This window comes from Coptis chinensis, chromosome 1 (assembly GCF_015680905.1).
Source record: "Coptis chinensis isolate HL-2020 chromosome 1, ASM1568090v1, whole genome shotgun sequence".
Classification (NCBI taxonomy): domain Eukaryota; kingdom Viridiplantae; phylum Streptophyta; class Magnoliopsida; order Ranunculales; family Ranunculaceae; genus Coptis; species Coptis chinensis.
The window spans coordinates 24688017-24708567 of NC_141456.1; the positions used below are offsets into that span (position 1 = coordinate 24688017).

A 20551-nucleotide genomic window follows, 5' to 3' on the forward strand; every position below is an offset into this window, starting at 1 on the left:
AAATTTAGAAGTGAGGGCCAGTTCCATTCTTAATTTTCTTCTTCGTATTCGTATGTATTATGTCTTATAAATTTATGGGCCAGACCTTGCTTATGGGTTTAAGCCTTTTGGGTATTGTTCGCGGTTTTTTATTTTCTATTTTTCGTTTATGGGCGACTAGTCTAGCAAATCAGAGTGCACCCTGATTCATTTCTATTTAACCTAATTTTTTAGATGGTCTAGCTTTTTCTAACTAATTAACTTAATTAAGAGGTATATTAATAATAACATTTCTAGAAGTCACATTATTAGTGATTTTGAAAACTTGACAAAATCACTTTTAAAGTGATGTTGAATACATAAATATTACATCACTTTATTAGTGACACAGTGAGTGAACACCTTTAAAATGATGTTGAATACATAGATATTACATCACTTTATAAGTGACACAACGAGTGATGTAAAAAACTGTTACTACATCACTATCACGACATCACTAATTAAAATAATGTTGTACAACTCTACTATATCAATTTCTGAAATAAGTGATGTTAAAAAAAAAAATTGTGATAATTATTACATCACATGTTGAGAAAAGTGATGTCATAGTTTTTTTTTATAACATCACTTCGCTGAAAGTGATGTAAAATTAGCGATATCATATGTCATATTTGTTGTAATGTCAATACAATTTTGTTTGCCTTTTGCAAGAAAAAAGAGACGTTCTTCCATACATGAAACCTCTCATGTGTGTTTCATGGCGGAATACAAAATCATATTTCTTGGATTTAAGAGTATTGATAAAACCATTACATTCATAGGTGACTTAAGAGGCCTATAGTGATTTCTATCGAAAATGTTTTGCATAAAGAAATTTAAGATGTACATAATTAATATTAGAAAAAAGGTACATTTTTTTTGTTTGTTTTTGATAATCAATATAATCGTGTGAGCGGAGTAGGGCTGTCAATGGGCCGGACATGAATAGGACACACCTAGGTCTAGGCCCGGCCCAAATCATATTTGATATCTTGAGTTCAAACCCGGCCTAAGTCCTATTGGGCAAGTTTGGATTCGGGCCAGGCCTAGGTCCATTAGCAATACATGGGAACTGTTATTTTTGTCTAAAATTTAATTAAATTTGTAAGTGGGAAGAATCGAACCCACAATTCTTGTGTGGCAGACACAATACTAACCAATATGGCTTCCAATTTTTTATGTCAGCTTCCAATAAATATAATAGATATATTAATAATATTAAATATAAAACACATAAACTATTATAAATTTCGGGCCGGGCCATTATCGGATCGGACATAGGTATGTCCAGACCTGGCCCAATAATCTTATCAGGCTAAATTTAAAGTCTAAGTCCTTATCTTATCGGTTCGGATTCAATCGGGCTTCGAGCTTGTCCCGGCCCATTGACTGCCCTAGAGCGGAGCTAACGATCTTGAGTTGAGGGCGAGGGCGAAGGTCGGGGACTCTCTCTCTCTCTCTCTCTTTCTCAACAACAAGATCGAGTTGAGACCAAAAAAGGGCAACTTATGTGCTACTGAATTTGCACTTCTTAATACAAAATTGAACTTTACAGACTTCATAGATGGTATAATAGAGACCACATCGCTGAGGATGTTTTTTGATAACCAAGATATGTTCGTTCACATTCTTTTCCTCCAAAAAGTCGATGATGACCTTTGCATCCATCTCTACTAGTAGGTTGGTGGGATAATATAGTTGAGTTTCCTTAATCAGGTTATGGCTCAAAGCAACCCTTTGCCTTCTGCTGCCTCTGCATCTGCATCCCATCCATTATCAGGGGCATCCCTGAGCTCATGCGAGACAGGCAACCGTATGGGCCCCCCAACATTTGACACATATATAAGTAGGGCCCTTGCTACAGAAAATAACTATACTATTAACATTTCTTCCCTTTCAGTCATAGTGTCCATTTAGCCATGTTGGTCTCTTGTTTATTTGTTTGGTCTTTAAATCCATATGCCCTTTGGTCGACTCATACAAACCACATTTCTCAAATGACATTTCCAAAATCAATTGATCATATAAGAGCCCCATTTGTAGAGTTTGTCTTGGGCCCCCAAAACCTCAAGGCTTCCCCTATCCATTATCATGCCCTGCTGGAATAAAAATAGGGTCTTTTAGGTTTTGGTCCTTCTAAATAATTGGTATTTGGAGTTTGATCCGCACTAATCGGCTTATTAGGTTTTGGTCCTCCTGCTAACAAATTGAATGTTTGTTGACTATTGGTATTTTGTAAATACCCATCATACCTGTAAAACCCCGTTTTTATTTTTCTAATTAATTGTGGTATTATTATTTATTTAGTTTTATTTATTGATATAATTTTTAGAAATTTCAAAAATATAGAAAATAGATAATTTTGAAATTTTGGTTTAGCAAAACTAGGAGAGAAACATGGGATAGTTATCAAGGATAACTCACGTAGCTAATTTTTTTCTCTCCCACGTTTTCAAAAAGAAAGACCCCTAAAAACCCTACTGAAAAAGAAGGAGAAAATAAAAGAGAAGAAAAAAAGAGAAAAGGGGAACACAAAGTATTGGGCTCACCGTATTATTGATATTCCTAGTTATTTACATCTTGCAGATTTAATAAAGTGACTTATATATGATCACACATAACAAACAACATATCCTATTTCTATTGAAACAAATATATATTGGGAGTATAAAGCCATTAATGAACTGTATAGAGTTTTGTGAAGAAGATGAACAGTTAACATAAAACTTTATTCCAGAAAACTTGTCTGCGCAGTCGTTCAAATGGAGATCTTCCCTTACTCGGATGTCTCTTAGATTTAATCCTTAGTTACCTGATACATAGAACTCTAACATATATAACATTTAGACAGATTCAACGGTGGAGTTTATGTTGAGGCACGCATAAGCGTGACTGGTCGTAGTATATACTACGCCAGAAAACTACACTGTGCAGTCATACGTTTAGGCGTAGATGAAGGATAACCCAGTACTGGATTGTCCTCAAATTGGAGATGTATATTTATGACACATAGTAGTCATACCCATTAATATTGCAGGCCTATCCGACGGTGGGATGTCAATCGAGGCATTGAAATACGAGACTATTGATTTTGGATAAAGTTGTGAATGGAAAATGGTTAATTTTATTGAATGGATTGTTGTTTATGATCATTGTGCATGATTTTCTACTGTGTGAAATTAGTATATTTACATCACAAGTGTAACGTTGGTTTATTTGAATATTAACATGGAATTGATTGAGCTTGTGCAAACTGTCGCTCTTGGGAGTGTGTTATAAAAAATATTGCACGAAAAGTATTATTGAATGGGAAATTTATTTTGTTTTGTATAACATATATACTATATGGATGTGAAATTATTAGAAAACCTATGACACTATTAGAATAAGATGGACATTTCCTATACTCATGATGATTACGCATTCCATCTTTAGGAGATGTGACGTGAATGTAGGTAGGATACATTTGATGTTTAGACGCATTCCATCATTGTGAGATGTGACGTAAATGCGGGTTTGGATATGTTTTATGACGCATTCCATCATTGTGAGATGTGATGTAAATACGGGATTAAAATTTATAACAAGGTTCCATCTTTTAGGGGAGGAACTAAATGTCCTTTGCCTCACTAAGGGATGTGACGTAAACCTTGGATATGTGGATTCATATGATATTTTATGAAGCATTCCATCCTTGTGAGATGTGACGTAAATGTGGGATTAAAATTTATAATAAGGTTCCATCTTTTAGGGGAGGAACTAAATGTCCTTTGCCTCACTAAGAGATGTGACGTAAACCTTAGTTATGTGGATTTGCATGATATTGGTATTTCACACAGTTGTTTATACGTGTCCAAGCGTCCGTTGTGTTATTGCATTTCTAGTTGTAGCCCCAACAGAAATGTGAGCACGAAATAGACTTGGGTGTGAATGAGAGTCATGCTTGGGCAGGGCATATTCCGGCACGATTTCAAAGTGCGAAAATGGGAAATGGTCCTTTAGGAAATAGAAAAGTTGTCTAAGATAATTTAATAAATCGTGGGGGAGTCTTAATGAAAAAGTGTATTAATAATTTATATAATACTTGAGACATTATTTTTATGTGTTATTGTTATTATTGAATTAACCCTGTTTTGTAGGAGGGTGTTATTGCAGGGATGAAGCCCACTCTAGACTGTTAGGCGCTAAGGTACTGTATACTTCTTAAAGTTATTATTTAGATAGTTGGTTTCTCTTGTCAGTTGGTGACAAGGGATCGATGTCTCTAACGTAGACGAATGATGTAGACGTGGTATACGCAACTTCATAGTGATAATGTGTATTGTTATGAACTATCATGAGCATTGCATTTAGGACACTCACACCAGCATTTTTAATGCTGACCCTAGTTTGCTTTGCATTCGGGGTATGTTCCTTATGGAACCTAGACCCTTCGCAGGAACCGCAGCAGTAGTAGCTGTTTGAGTTGGAAAACCATTGAGCTACAGTTGGAGTAGCTAGCTTTGCTTAGGAGTTGTTTTTCTTTAAAGATTCTACCTTTTTTTATTGTATGTTGGATTTTGAGATAATAAGTTGAGACGTTCTCGTTTATCTTTTTTTCGGTTTGATGTTCCTCGACATATCAGGATGATTGTAATTTGGAGGTTATTCATTTTGGATTTATGCAAGTATTCTTATTCCAATATTTGTTTTTAGCTATAATTAAATGCATGTTTATCATAAAGGTACGATCTCGGTTTACGCCTCGGGATTTGTAAGATTTGGATGACGTGGAAATAGAGTAAATATCTATTTGTTGTCGATTCAGATTCTTCGAAAAATTAGGGTGTGACAATACCCTTATGTGTGTGAGTCACGTGTCAACTTGGTTGACTGTAGTTAGGATGACCAAAACCTAATAAAATGATTAGTGCAGACCAAACCACAAATACCAATTATTTAGGAGGACCAAAACCTAAAAGACCCAAAAAAAATAAACACGTATCAAGATCAATTAGTTTAGGAGAACCAAACCCCAAATATTGATTATTTAAGAGGACCAAAACCTAAAAAAAACCTGAAAGAAAGTGGAAGAGTTTAGTTTAGTTTCTCGTTTTTTTCCTACTGTATTTTTAAGATTGTAATAATACACATGTCTGTATAACAATGGTTTATATCAAGTTAATCTATACAGTATGGCACCTGGGTTCCACTGTATAAAAAAAAATCATGAAATACGATTAGATTCAAGAAAACAATAACACACAAATTTCTTAACCCACTGTCACACCCCGAATTTCGACAGAATTTGGAAAAACAATATTTGTTCCTGACTCTTCGATTTTCGAGGTGTGATGCACTCTCCACTCCCAAAAACCCATAATCATTTTAAATGTGCGGATAATTAAAAACCAATAAAAATTTTAACTTAAACAAAAGTCATCTTCATTACAAAAATTTACAAATAAGATTAGGTTACAAATCTCTTTTCAATAACTCTTTATTTAAATTTACAAATGAAAATACAAATAACCTTGTCTCAACTGAAAACCTATATCACCTCAAGGGAAAACAAAACATATCCTGAAATGCAACGCTAACGCAAACCACAAGCAGCAAGCAACCTTCTTCAACACTAAACCTGTCAAGACTTATCAACTATGTTCATTTAATGAACACACCCGATAAGCAAACATGCAAATCGGGTCAGCATTATAAAAATGCTGGTGTGAGTAGCCCTAAAATACAACATATACTTATACATATACATACACAATCCATAAGACAGTTAGTTCCTCTACCGAGGCGCCTTAACTTCCAACAACTAATACAACATTCTTAACTACAATAAGTAAGGCAGCCACTGAGGCGCCTTAACTTCCCACTAACCACACAACAAACCATAAGCATAATAAAAAGGCATTTAGTTCCTCCACGAGGCGCCTTAGGTTCTAACTAAACTACTAACCAGCCAAACATATTCTATACTTACCGCATTTCATGCTCAATTACTGAGTGGGTCGTCTCTGCCCAAGTAATTAGTTTGACCCACACTTCTGCAAAACCATATGCAATCATCTATCTAAAGATACATAATTAACCAACACATTACCATAATTATATTAATTTAGGCTTTCTTTGCGTGTCCCTAAAATCACGTCGTATCTATGTCTTACCTAGTTTCCCTGGCTACCACAATCGCTTCCCAACGCCGAAGATATACATCCACATGCCTCCCCTCACATAATGAACCACTCCGTATGTAACTACCCTGAGTGGGATGCCGCACACTAGGTAACCCTCACACACCTAAAGCCATTATGAGTAATCGCCATTATCGGCATAAAATATCACAAGATCTCGTTCTAATTTTGCGAACGGAATAATCAAGCCACTATTCGGCTACGCCAGAAGGGCCATTCAGCTTTGCTAAAACGCCAGAAGGGCCAATCACATTACTTATGCCAGAAGGGCCATTCAGATTCACTAAAATGCCCGAAGGGCCAATTATATCACATACGCCCCTCATAAAGGCCAAATCATATGAGTTGTGGTAGCTAGATTTTAGGATTTTCGTTACGTAATTTATTCAGGTGTCATACATTTATATCTCAGAATAATTCTTATTCTATCCCATGCCAGTATACTTAATTGTACTGAAGCTCAACGTTTCTCGTTATAATACAATCCACATTATCACGTGCCAATACTATTCATTACACGATATCTAAATATCTCTATATCAAATCTCGAAACTTATTATTTTCACGTGCTAATCATATATTGCACTACACCATATAGAATATCTCCAGCCTTCATACATACTACAATTCATTTAAGTAGCAACTCATAATAGTAATAAATCATGTAATGTATTCATTCAATATATTTATGTGAACTCAATTCACCATCAAAGCCCAATACTAAAGTCCATGAATCTAAGTCTTATAAGAATTCCCTTCTTGTTACGTGCCAGTATTATATTCTTTACACACTACTCACGTCGAATCTTAATTAGATAATGACAAACAAAGTTATACAATTTTCGACAATATTTTATTACTACCTTTGTCCATATTCTTAAATATGAGAAAAACTGGAAAAAGTCAACATTCCACAGTCAATGGTCAACGGTCAAAGTCAAAGTCAGCACGTCATTGTCAAAGTCAATACATCATTGTCAAAGTCAAACTGTCGTTTCCATATTCAACAGGTTCAGGGTCATAGCCATGGTTCATGGCTAAGGGCAAAGGTGCATGGCTCATGGGCTCATGACTAAGGTAATGGTTCGGACCCAACTAGCCAAACCTATGACTCAACCAAAGATTCAAATAATGTTAGCCGGATCCAACATAAAAGCCAAACTAGAAACCGGCCCAACAATAGATTTAGCCCAACTAGAAATATCTAAAGGGAACAGATCCATTTAAAACCAAAATGACCCAGCCCACAAAATAAAAGAAAACCGGCCCATGTATACAAAAAATTAGAATTGGCCCCATAAAAAAACAAACTAAGTTCCGGCCCCAAACAACTAATTGGAAAAGGCCCAAACAAAATTAAAAGAAATGAATCTGGCCCAACCACTAAAATTAGATTTTTGGCCCAAACAAAACTTAAACATTTCGGCCCAAGGCCCAACAGAGACCACCAGGTCGTCTTCTCCAGCAGCTCTCTCCTCCACCACTTCCAGCTCGCGCCGGCCACCACTCCTCACCTGTATTGCCCCCTCATCCCCGCGGTTTGACTCATATAGAAAAACCCAATCTTCCCATACCATCAAATCACGATTCCCCTCACCTCCAAAACTCGACCCCCGACCGCCATTGACGCCATTTCCAAGCTTTTTCCAAGCTTTAACAGCACCCATTAACAGCACCCATTCAAACCTCAATAACCAAACATCAACCCCTTACTACCACCTATCTTCAATCAACACAAAAACAACAATAACTGTTCCTATAACTTTTACTTGCGATTTTCTTAGTGCTGCCATTAATGAACATTTCAAGCTTCACAGCCACACCCAATTTCAATCCCGACATCCCCCACTACCTCCAATCAGTAATAAAATCAACACAACAAGAGTATAACCGAAAAATAAAATACAAACAGTTCCAAATCATATACAGGACCACTGTTTTGTTTGGGCGCGAGGGCTCGCACGCCATTAACGACCTCAGTTCCAACAGTTCAATAAATCTTGGTAATTAAGAACAACAACCAATATATAACAGGTTTTAACAATACTCCAAGTTTTAACCCTACGACAATACGCAGAATAACAACCGGGAATGAGAAGGAAACAAGAGTGGAAATCTTAGACAATACAGTTATCTCTGTATAGACGTAAAATAATAGAAAAGCTAAACTACTCACCTTAATTAACAGCTCGACGAATTCCTCCTAGTCCGAGTCGTCGCACTCCAACGCTTGAGCAAACAAGCCACCTCCATTTTTATTATTTTTCTATCTAAGAACCCTATTCTCCAGAACAATACGAATATATACTTGGGTTTGAAACCCAAGCCCAACACAGACTCGGGCCCAGAAACCAGGCCCACATATCCCAAATCCAATCCAATCCAATCAAATTTTAAATAAATAAATAAATTAAATTAATAAATAGATAAATACGTATTTTAAATACGGGCGTTACACCCACACTCAAAAGCTTGTAAGAAATAATATTCACCGTCGATGTAGAAAGATAACTACATAACCACCTGCCTTAGCTTCACAAAATACCTGCAACATCACCTGTGAGTCCTTGTAATAATTGATTCCGCATAAAGAGAACTATCCCAAATTTAAGGGTCTTTTAGGTTTTGGTCCTCCTAAATAATTGGTATTTGAAGTTTGGTCCAAACTAATAAGCTTATTAGGTTTTGGTCTTTCTGATTAACAGTCAACCAAATTGACACGTGCCTCTTTTGAGTGTGGGTTAAGAAATTTGTGAGTTATTGTTTTCTTGAATTTAATCATATTTTATGATTTGTTTACATAGTGGAACCTGACCACCATACTGTATAGATTAACTTGATATAAACCATTATTATACAGACACGTGTATTATCACAATCTTAAAAATACGATAGGGAAAAAATGGAAAACTGAACTAAACTAAACTCTTCCACTTTCTTTTGGGGTTTTTTTAGGTTTTGGTCCTTCTAAATAATCAATATTTGGGGTTTGGTCTTCCTAAACTAATCGATCTTGACACGTGTTTTTTTTTGGTCTTTTAGGTTTTGGTCCTCCTAAATAACTGGTATTTGGGGTTTGGTCCGCACTAATCGTTTTATTAGGCTTTGGTCCTCCTGACTAAAAGTCAACCAAGTTGACACGTGCCTCACACACGTAAGGGTATGATGGGTATTTACAAAATACCAATAGCCAACAAACAGTCAATTTGGTTGACTGTTAGTCAGGAGGACCAAAACCTAATAAGCTGATTGGTGTAGACCAAACCCCAAATACCAATTATTTAGGAGGACCAAAACCTAAAAGACCCATAAAAATACCAGTATGATCTCTTAGTATGTATCCACAACCTACTGCATTTGTGTTTGAAATAAAACTTGAGTCTATATTCAACTTTATATGGGTCAGGTGGTGGTGATGACCATATAGTGGGATTTGTGTACATGGTATGTAATGGTGTTGTGTAGATGGTTGTTGGTAACAATCGCTGCAACAAGAACAAACTGTGAATAAGAAGGCTGGCTGAGGCACGGATCAAATGCTTTCTTTAAGGTTGTTTCGCGTCTATTCTTCTTTATACAGACAAAGCGCGTCAACCTCCATGATACAACAACCAGATAGACTCTCCTTTGTTTACTGCAGATAAACCAAAGAAGAAAAGAAGAACCACGATACTGATCTTATGAAAGCCCTCAACTTAGTATAGAAAATAGTTTTTCGCATATCATATTAGCTGCTGCTCTAGGAGTATTTATAGAGGAAAACATGGAGCACTTAGTAGATCCGGATAGGGTACTGATCTAGTTTCCCGATAAGAATTGGATTCTACAAGTCTATCACATCTTTTTCCTAATCCATATCCAATTCTATTTCCAAACTTATCCGGAAACAGCTTAAGGAAAATGGTTTACCAAAAAGAAGATAAGGGATCAAAGAGAGCCCAAGCCCAAGCCCAAGTTCACCTCTTATTTTATTCAAAATAACACAACAATCCCCCACTTAATTTTGATAAAAACAAAATAGAAAATATACTTAAGGGTAATCAATATCAGTATCAACATGTTATGCATAGATGAAGGTGTCCACGACTTAAACCTTTACGTAGTGAAAATTACTCAAAGTATAAGAGCCATAAGTGACTAAGTCTTAAACTTAGGTCTTGAGTATACAATAAGTTATAATCACGCACAACATATCAGTGTTCTCCTTTCATGTTCTGCACATTAAAGGCCCCAGCTCTCTTCCCGGATTTAGTGAATGATCTAGAGAATCAGCCCTTATTCTCATAGAAAGCGGCCTCTACTTTCACATTCACTAGGTGAGTCTATCAAGAGTGCTCCTGTAGCTATGCACTCCGCCCATAAGGACCATAGAACTTCATTAAGAGTTTTTCCCAGAAAACCTCAACCTCTATTTTCGCTGTAGGATTTCATACATTTTACTATCCAACTACGGGACAGATAAGTAACAATGTATGTCTCACAACCAACATTCTATGACTTGTTCTTCTCTTTGAACTTAGTTCTTGGGATCTCCAGTCCCTAGGTTGGGTTACCATCATAGATGTTCATCTTTCAATTTGCTTCAGTCCCATGCTAGTAGAGCAATCCACATTGTATCTCTGGCCAGATCTTTGGTTTGTGAATCTGCAAGATTATCTTCAGATCTCACAAAATCAAAATAATATGGACTCTCCCAGTAATAGCTGTAATGCTATCAACAAAGTATCATTGTAATTAATACCGTCTATCTTAGACTAGTATATGAGTAAGAAGGCCTTGTACTCAACTAGCTTCTTCACTCGTACTAGCCAAAGCAATAATCTCATACTCCATAGCAAACTGTGCTATTATGGTCTGTTTCTTGGACTTCCAAGATACAACACCTCCACCAATGTTAAACACATAGCCACTGGTGATCTCGGAGTCTTCTGAAAGGATGTTCCAATCCAAATCTATTGCCTGCTAGTACACCTGCAAATAATAACACCTACTATATAGGCAATGTCAGGTCTTAAACAATCTGTAGCATATCTCAAACTACCAATGATACTTGCATATTCCTTCTGATTCACAGGTTCACCATTATTTGCAAATAATTTAACACATTAATCAAAAGGAATACTCACAGTCACGCAATTGAAGTAGTTATACTTCTTCAACATTTTCGCAATGTAGTGTGACTGATCTAGCCTTATGCCATCAGACGATCTTGTAATTTTGATTCCCAACATTACATCAGCCTCACCTAAGTCTTTCATATCAAAGTTAGAAGACAACATGTTCTTGGTTTCTTTCACAACATGTAAATTGGAACCAAATATTAGTAGATCATCAACATATAAGCATATAATAACACATATCCCATCAGAATACTTATGATAAATGCACTTGTCACTTTCATTTATCTTGAACCCACTGGTAATTATAAAGTTATCAAACTTCTCATGCCACTGTTTAGGTGCCTATTCCAACCCATAAAGTGACTTAAGTAATCTGCATACCTTTTTATCATTACCTGGTTCCACGTAACCTGTTGACTGATCCATGTAAATCTCCTCTTCTAAATCCCCATTTTAGAAAGGCTGTCTTAACATCCATCTGATGAATAACAAGATTATGAACATCATCAACAGAAGATAATACTCTAATGGATGTTATCCTCGTAACAGGTGAATATGTGTCAAAGAAACCAAGTTCTCTATCTCTCTAAAGCCTTTGATAACAAGTCTTGCTTTAAACTTATCCATTGAACCATCGGTTTTAAACTTCCTTCTTAAAACCCATTTGATTCCTATAGTTTTACAACCAATAGGCAAATTAACAAGTTTCCAAGTTTTGTTTTCCATGACAGAATCAATCTCTCTTACATGACTTCTCTCCAAAACTCGAAATCAAAAGATGTGAGAGCTTCTTCAATGGAGGAGGGATCTCCTTCCAAAGTACAGTGACAAGGTCGGGTCCCAAAACCTTAGTGACCCTAAGCTCTTTTATATATTCTAGGTTCATCTTCTGTGTCCATGATCCTATCATACAATCTAGATATGTCAGTGTCAGAAACATCATTATTAGGGGCCTTGGAGGATACTACTCCCACTAGCACCCCCACTATTTCTAGATAAATATGGAAATCTATCTTCAAGAAACTTAATATAGGATGATCAACAAAAACATTACTTTTCATATCTAGAAAAACATAGGCATTGCTCTCCATAGCATTGCATAAAACGATACACTCATAAGCTTTGCTCTCAAGCTTTGAAATCTTAGGATCATGCTTCCTTACAAAAGCCAAACATCCATATATCCTTAAGTAGCTGAAATTAGGCTTCCTGTTATTCAATAGCTCATAAAGTGTAACCTTTGTATTAGAATTAACAATTCTATCAAACACACATATAGCTAATAATCAAAACAACTTCCTCTACAAATTTGAGGGTGCTCCAGAACTAAGCAACATAGCAAGTTATCAACAATTAATCCCTTTAAGTGTTCTATTCTTACGTTCATCTACTCCATTTATTTTAGGTGAATAAGGAGCTATCATCTCATGAATAATACCATGTGATTGCAAGAAAAAGATTAAAATCAGCATAACCATATTCAGTACCTCAATCACTTTGAATCACTTTAATGTTCCTATCATGCTGTTTTTAAACCTCAAGTACATAAGCTTTAAAAGCATAAAAAACACCACTTTTTATCTTAAGCAATTAAACATATGTAAATTTCGAGCAACCATTAATGAACGTAATAAAATATCTTTTACCACCTCTAGTCAGAACACCTTCAAGCTCACAAATATCATTGTATACAAAGTCTAGCAGATTTGTATTTCTTTCAACTGATTTGTGAAACATCTTTGTGATTTTAGCCTTAGTGCAAGATTCACCGTGTACAAAATCATCATCATTCAAATAAGGAATTAAATCAAGTATGCTCATGTTCTTAACATATTTCCTATTAATATGACATAATCTACCATGCCAACATTAACAGAACAAGAAATCATATAAGTAGACGTATAAAATTATTAAGATCAACAACATCCAATTCGGTCCATACACCTAACAATCTCCACCTTGGACCGAAACTGTTCTAACCGAGCCATCGGCTTTGTCCCACCAGTCAGGTATGACTAGGGCCAAGCCTAGGGACCATCCATGGTACCCTCATAGATGTCTCACCCAAGATTGATACTGTCCCCAACCTTAGCCATCACTTGGCCCAAACCTCAGTTGGACCTCATCTAAAGTGTGGGGTTCTATATCAATAGAAGTGTAGCTCCATTACTACTAGATGTGGGATAAAAAAACTTCAATATCTCCTTACATGCATATCCCTTACCAAGAAAAACACCAACCTTGGTGTTCATATATATACAAAAGAGAAATTAATCTCTAACAATTATATCTAGTCAATGAAAAACTTTCAAAACATGTTAACTAACACCTAGTGCCACATCATATTGACTAGATAAATAACTATAACATATAGACTTAGGTTTTAAATTTCCATAAATTAAAACCCTAGCATGTAATTCTATGTTTTAATCCATCTCACAATATAAAACAAAGAATTGCATAGATTTGGTAAGGAATACGATACCTATCCTAATTGAAAAATCGGATTTTCACGTTTCGCTATTGGACGAGAAATTGGCCCATAAAGAACTATAAAACTGAATCAGTTCTAGACGAATTAGGCTTCAAGCCATACACCGTTGGAAACATATCTGAGTTAGCTTTCTAACGCAAAAAGCGGATTGTGAATCGGATCATCGAACAATAAATTATAGCCGTTTTCGTCAGAATTGTCCCACCATTCCGAATTTCAAACTATTTCTTCTTTTTCGACAATCTCCGAATTCCAAATTCCAAATTCCAAATTTAGATGTTGTTCAAGGACCAAAACCAAATAAGTGAGTTTTACGATATATAGTAATCAATACCATTAATAAATAGAATAGAACATGTCTTGCGCATGTGATTCTAAATAGATAATGTCTTACGTACAGTCAATATCTTATGAACAAAAACACATCCTAAACGTGTTTCCCTTTTCTCAGTCTTTTTAGTGGCATAAGCAAGAACTGCACATGCGTTAAAGTCATGCCCAATTACCTTTAGAAAGTTCACAAAGATGATAAACAATTCAAGCAAAGCAGATGTAAACCTTTTACGTTCTTTCACTTAAACAATTCATCTTTTAATGAAATTAACCAAAACCGAGAGCATAACCCAATATAACTCATCAATTGTCGAACACAAATTTTCCAGCCCATGGCCTACTTTATACCCCCATATAGTGAACAACAATAAAATCTTTTAAACCAAGAATCAAGACGATTATTGTTTCCACTTAGAAAAAAAACATGATTAGCATTAAACCAATATACTTTTGTTGTCACCTTCGGCTCCACATACTAACTGTTAGTAGAGCAATCTTGACAAAAATATACTAGATAATACCGTAATCATAATGCAACAACGTACCTTTTAATCGCTTACTCCATAAACGAAAACCGATAAACAAACCTTAACATTTCTTCGTATTCATCGTCAAACAACCTTAAAATTGTTGGTAACAATTGCTGCAACAAGAACAAACTGTGAATAAGAAGGTTGGCTGAGGCACGGATCAAACGCTTTCTTTAAGGTTGTTTCGCGTCTGTTCCTCTTTATGCAGACAAAGCGCGTCAACCTCTAGGATACAACAGCCAGATAGACTCTCTTTTGTTTACTGCAGATAAACCAAAGAAGAAAAGAAGAACCACGATACTGATCTTATGAAAGCCCTCAACTTAGTATAGAAAATAGTTTTTCGCATATCATATTAGCTGCTGCTTTAGGAGTATTTATAGAGGAAAACATGGAGCACTTAGTAGATCCGGATAGGGTACTGATCCAGTTTCCCGATAAGAATTGGATTCTACAAGTCTATGACATCTGTTTCCTAATCCATATCCAATTCTATTTCCAAACTTATCCGGAAACAGTTTAAGGAAAATGATTTACCAAAAAGAAGATAAGGGATCAAAGAGAGCCCAAGCCCAAGTTCACCTATTGTTTTATTCAAAATAACACAACAATGGTTGAGAAAAGTGGAAAGCATTGAACATAATAAGGACTCTAATTGTAGATGGCTGAACGTGGCTATACAAGATGTTACATCTTTTTGCCCATATAGAAAGGTATGAAATAAGGGTTAATAAGATCGTAAAGCATCATGTTGAAAGTGAAACTAGTCTCACAATCTAGCGGGTATTTTAGCTAGTTATAAATATGGCATGGGAATATATAGGATTTTGAAGCCGTTTGAGAAGGTTCAAATAAACAAGGCTCATTTAGAATGTCTAATATTAATATGGAAATAGTATTATTTGAACCAATGAGAAATCAATTACTGGTATCCTGGATTTCGAATGCTCGGTGGTCTGATATGGGGCTAACCGGCTAAGGCAAATTTGGGCACGACCATTTGTACTCTATTCCAGTATGCATCAGATCCAAATTTTCATCGAGTCTTAAAATAGGAAGACATTCCTACAAGATATATACGAGATATACACACTTTCCCTTTTGGTATACTAACAAATTCACAAAATATTATTTGAATTACTGTTAAGAAGGGTAGCCAAAAATAAAATTTCAAATTGTAGAGAAAAAGACGTTTTTCTCTCTTTGGTGTTAGGCGCGCCCACGCTCTCAGTATGCATGGACAAGGGCGCGCACGCGCTCCTCTCTTGGGCGACTTCCAGTACTTTAGGCGCGCCCGCGCTTGACTTTTGCCTAGCCAAGGGCGCCCGCGCTCTACCGTATTTGAGCAATGTTCGACTGTTTTCGGAAGTTTTTGGAAACAGTATAAATTTAAGTTTTTTCTGTAAAAACTTAACCTAACCAAAACCTCACTACAACAAAAGTGGTCTTTTGCAACGCCACAAAATTGTTGGTAAAAGACATCAATTGCCATGCCTCCCAGTGTCACTAAATGTTTGTCGTTCTATCAGGTTTGACGTTAACTAGATTTACTGTAGCAGCACTTGAAGAATGACAAATGGTCTAATTATTTGTTTTAAAATAAGAATAAATATATATATTTTAATGAAATTAACCTTTTGCAACGCAGTTGTAGTGGTTACACATAGAAGTATTCAGTAGCAACACGTTTTCCGTAGCAACAAGTGTCGCATATACGATTTTCAGGTGCGGGATATTTGATTTCTCTACCAAATTTATTGGGCGGCTAAAAAATTTAAAAAAAAAAGAACAAGATTAGAAAACACTTCTCTCTCCGTCCGCCCCCTTTTCTTTTTTCTTCACTCAAAGTTTCACATCCCTTAACCCTCCTTCCTCCACCACCACAAACCTATGGTAATCTGTGTTAAAGTTTAAAGCTTTAATTTTAATTTTGGTTTTGGTACAGTTTTGGGTTAATCCTCCACCACCTGAAAATAAATTTAGGGGTTGAACAATTATTTTCCAAATAGTAAAAAAGGATGTATGGATTCGAGGCTATGACGTTTAACATCCACGGAGGTTATTTAGAAGCAATAATACGTGGACATAGATCTGGTCTTTTAACAACAGCTGATTATAACAATTTATGTCAGTGTGAAACTCTTGATGATATTAAGATGCATCTCTCTGCTACTGAATATGGCCCTTATCTATAAAATGGTATTCAATTTCTCTTTTTTTATATATAATTTTACCTTAATTCTTGTTTATTATAACCAATTGTATACAACTTAATGGTTTATAGAGCCTTCCTCATTGCATAAAACTACGATTGTGGAGAAATGTACTCTTAAACTGGTTGATGAGTATAAGCACATGTTATGCCAAACCACAGAGCCCTTGTCGACATTCCTAGAGTATATCACGTATGTTTATTCTACTCATTTGGTATATTTAAATGCGGTATATGTAAAATATAATTAAGGTTTTTCGTTGACTCTTATAGGTATGGTCACATGATTGATAATGTTGTCCTCATTATTACTAGTACACTGCATGAGTGAGATGTGAATGAATTGTTAGAGAAATGCCATCCATTGGGTATGTTTGACAGGTAATGTCTATGTTCCACGTGTCTATATAGCTTTTGATGCTTCAGCTCTTTGGATGAATACTCATCTTCTACTTTCTTTCTTTCAGTATTGCTAGCCTTGCAGTTGCTCAAAATATGTGTGAGCTTTACCGCTTAGTGCTTGTTGTTCACACCTTTGGCACCATACTTCTCTGAATTCTTTCTCCAATTATTTTGTGATGCGTTAATTCATTTACCTTAACCTAGTGTGCTTTCTGTTTTTCAGCATTGGCACTGAACTGACTCGAGATTACCGCAGGAAGCTCTATTCTAGTTTTGGTCTACTGTAAGTGGCTCCTCAAGCATATTTTTGTTTGTTTGTTTATGTATAAGAGTTACTGATCAGTAGGTGTATCATATTTTTCTTTGCAGTCCTCCTTATGGCCACGAGGAACTGGCTGTTTGTGAAGACATAGATCAAGTGAGTTCTCTATGAATTTTGACTCAAAAGCCCACTTTTTCACTCAAATTGTAGAGGGTCTATTGATAAGATCAAAGTCTATGCTTGTATCATTCTTTCCATGTTGGTTATATTGTGTTCGTTTTTAGGTTGAGATTGTAGTTGAAATTTGGTTTTGGGCGGAGTTTATTTGGTAAAAAAAACACCGTAGTTTATGTTATTACTATTTTGTTATCTCACATTCTCACCATTATAAGAATGAAACTTGAGTCCCCTAACTCTCACTTTTTGGAAGAATTAAAATGTGGTATGTAGCAAGTAGGAAGACTGGAGTGGGTGCTCTACTAATGCTAAACGTGCATAGTTAGGTGTTTTGCTGAATGAAAGCTAATTGTTCAGCTGCTTTCTAAATTTGTGATTTTCTCTCTATGGTATTCCAAGCTCAGTATGAAAATCTGTCAAAATTTATAGACAATAAGCTAAAACCAGCGATTTAGCCTTCTCATGATTTAGTTGTGTGATACATGCTTTTTGTATTGGATGGACAATCTTGTGCAAATTTTATGGTGCTTGTGGCTCATATATGCGCATTGGTTTACTTTGTAGGTTCGTGCTGTTATGGAGAAGTACCCCCCATATCAATCTATATTTTCCAAAATGTCCTATGGAGAGAGCCAGATGTTGGACAAGGCATTCTATGAAGAGGAGGTTAAAAGGGAATGCTTAGCATTTGAACAACAGGTATGTAGATGTTGCACTCTTCTAGTCAAATATCAATAAGACATCATATTTATCAACAACATCACAAATATTATGGCCTGGATAAGATATACAAGGCTCAGTGGTTAGCAGATTTATCTTGTTATGGCCTAAAATCGGGATAAGTTTTTGGGCGATAATTTTGTGAAGGGGTCATATGTAAGAGCTTGTATGGTTGGTATGGAGTCTTACAGACCATAAGGACATGTACATTCCTTGTAGTTTTCTTGTTAGATGTTCTTGTTTTGGCTTCTATAGGAGCTTGTCAATCTTCTGATCTTAAATGAATGATACATTAGTATGAGTTGTAGATCTGTCCAGGCTTCTCAGTGATCTTGATAAATGAGCTTACGCTTCTGCAACTATTCTATCCATGGATCAACTAATAATCAGAAGCTTGTTTCATTTTCAAATGCAGTTCCATTACGGGGTTTTCTTTGCGTGCATGAGGTTGAGGGAGCAAGAAATAAGGAATCTTATGTGGATCTCTGAATGTGTGGCGCAAAACCAAAAGTCTAGAGTTCATGACAGTGTTGTTTTCATCTTCTAGGTGATTCTGCAGATTGGGAAAGAAGAAAAGATTGCTTTCCTTTGTTTTTTTGGTTCTCTGTGTAAATCTCTCCTTTCTTTTCTTGATTGTTGCAGGTTGCAGAGATTTGGTGCTCCTGCCTTCATGCAACTCTTTGAGAGTTGCATTGGGTAATAAAAGTTATGTAATCTAAGTTTAACTGTTGTGTAAGAATGCCTATATTTTTAAGTTGAAAAATTGCAAATATTGAGATCCAGTTAAGATGTTTATGTTCGAATTCGGCTGTTATTCATGGCAGTAGGTTTTTCATTCTGATTAAAGCCTTATAGCCTTTGTTGGGCCATTGAGAATATACATTTATGTTGTATTATTGAAAGCTGAAATTAAAGGACTTCTAAGTCTTTATGTATCAGAATACAATTATTTTTCTTAAAATTTGAAGTATATGAAAATTTCACCCAAGTGATTTGTTTGTTCTTTCATGGTTGGCTTTACAACATATTGGTAACCCGATGGTTTCATACAATGGGGCCTCAAGCAGGTGCGGTGGTGATATGAGTTATTCAAATTAATTTTTTATATCCAACTTCATTTGATTGTGCTTATAGCTAATTGAGTTATGAATTCTTTTTGTGTTAGTGCTCATAGGTGATCAGGCTTTACTATGTTAATGGGACAGATATGTGATTGGATGCAAGATATTTAAGGTACTTAGATCTACTAAGAACTAGTTTAGAATATCAATTTTATGTGTTCGAAAGCATTATGTGATTATTATCTACTACGGAATTTTGTCTTCTCCTTTATTGTGTGAATTTGTTACTTAGATTCTTTGTTTTTGTTTAGTTAGTCTAAAGTATTTAGTATGTATGGTTTTGCAATGCATGGTTCCATAAGCTCTGAATGGAAGGAGCACTCATTAAATTAGGGGTGATGGTTCGAATCACTCGATCTGGATCCAATTATTATCTTAAAAAACAAATAAAAAAAATATTTTATTTTAGATAATTTGGTAGCAACTAAGTTTAGAGCATTAGCATTTAGGAATGCTATATGAGTGCATTTTAGCTTTATTATATTTATTCAGTTACTTACTTGTGTCTTTTTTTGAAATTTTTTGTACCAGATGGGCGATCAGATGCTATTATGACTAATGAAGAATACTTGGGTGGATGCTCTTCAAATTAGAAGTTTATGGACTTTTGTTGATTTTGCTAAGTTAGTTTTTAAGAAATTGGTTTAAATACAGAAATATGCAACGTACTTAGGTCCTATTAACACTTGTATCAACATAGAATTTTTTTTCACAAACGATACAATGTACTATGCCCGATTTCACAAAAATAGCAATCTGTTAGGTTCCGTCAGTTAAGTGATGATGTGTCATTGTTTTTTCATTTTTGTTTTATTTGTATTTTCCACTTGGCATGCCACATCAGCATTTTCTACCAACTCAGCATTTCCACCTCAGCATTTAACAACTCTCAAAGATTTCGCTTTTTTTAAGGACTGAAAAATAAATTAATAATTTTTTGAATTAATAAATATATAAAAAGAATAAATTAATAATTA

General features: G+C 35.5%; 1 pseudogene across 1 annotated transcript; it reads left to right on the forward strand.

Annotated features, from left to right (window-relative positions):
- The first annotated feature begins 16655 nt into the window (after window positions 1-16655).
- LOC147523097 (V-type proton ATPase subunit d2-like) lies at window positions 16656-19223 on the forward strand (annotated as a pseudogene). The gene is made up of 8 exons (XR_015195933.1): window positions 16656-16879; window positions 16965-17085; window positions 17166-17273; window positions 17360-17577; window positions 17664-17712; window positions 18298-18432; window positions 18869-19000; window positions 19096-19223. The product of XR_015195933.1 is annotated as a V-type proton ATPase subunit d2-like (transcript).
- Window positions 19224-20551: the final 1328 nt, after the last annotated feature.